Source organism: Oryzias melastigma, linkage group LG1 (genome assembly GCF_002922805.2).
Source record: "Oryzias melastigma strain HK-1 linkage group LG1, ASM292280v2, whole genome shotgun sequence".
Classification (NCBI taxonomy): domain Eukaryota; kingdom Metazoa; phylum Chordata; class Actinopteri; order Beloniformes; family Adrianichthyidae; genus Oryzias; species Oryzias melastigma.
Genome location: NC_050512.1, coordinates 30,082,963 through 30,083,958, shown reverse-complemented (window position 1 = coordinate 30,083,958; position 996 = coordinate 30,082,963).

Sequence of the window (996 nt, the reverse complement as noted above, 5' to 3'; positions counted from 1 at the left end):
AGCACAACGTCCGGTGCGTCCTTTTTCAAAACAAGAGCACGAGAAATTGAACTGTCCCGAGACCTTTTACTTAACACTGTCCGCACAAAATGTGTTCATTATTTAATTCCTTTATTTATCATAAAGTGCTAAATGTTTATTTTTTAAAACATAAACCGAAGTAACACTCCTTTAACATTATGTATTTGGTTTTCTAATACTTTTGGTGATTTTTTTTTTTACATTAAAGCTCATAAACTAGGGGTATAACGATTCATTTATACAACGATTACATTTATATCTTTATTTTGTGGCTACAGATACAATTTATAGTCGATATTGGTTCATTTATTTTAAAAAATGTTTTCCAGATTCGTTGTATTTTTGGTAAATATTCAAGTGTTTATTAAATATATGCTAGTGTATTCTCATGGTAAATCCATTCACAAGTTCAGGCCAGTGTTGTTTTTCCACATCAAAATGATACAATAGGAACATTCTACCACACTGTATGGTCACATGTCTTTGCTAAAGTGTTTCCTCACATTGGACTGCAGTGACGGTTGCTCACTTTTTGTCTCCGTCATGTGTGTTTTTATGTAATGGCATTTGATCTTTTTTGCGTTCTAGTAAAATAAACCTATTCTGCATCTATCAAAATGATATTTTACAAGATTGAGATAATCCATTTATTTTACTTTAAATAATTGTATAATGGTAAAGATTGATTTGATTTTCAGTTTGATTCGATTCTATTTGACTCAATTAACAACTTTCCTCAGACCTGGTTGGATCAATGTAATAAAAAAAAAAAGATCAATTGCATCCTGTAAACATACACAACATACAGCCTGTTTTCTAGACCTATAAGTTCTGTAAGACGGCTGTGAAACAATCGGACTAATTTTTTGTTCAAACGTTTTTTCTTTTTTGTTTGTGTACAGTATAAAGTGAAGAGATGCCAGAGATATACTGTTAAAATAAATAATGTCTGAATTTAAAATATTAAAGCTGCAT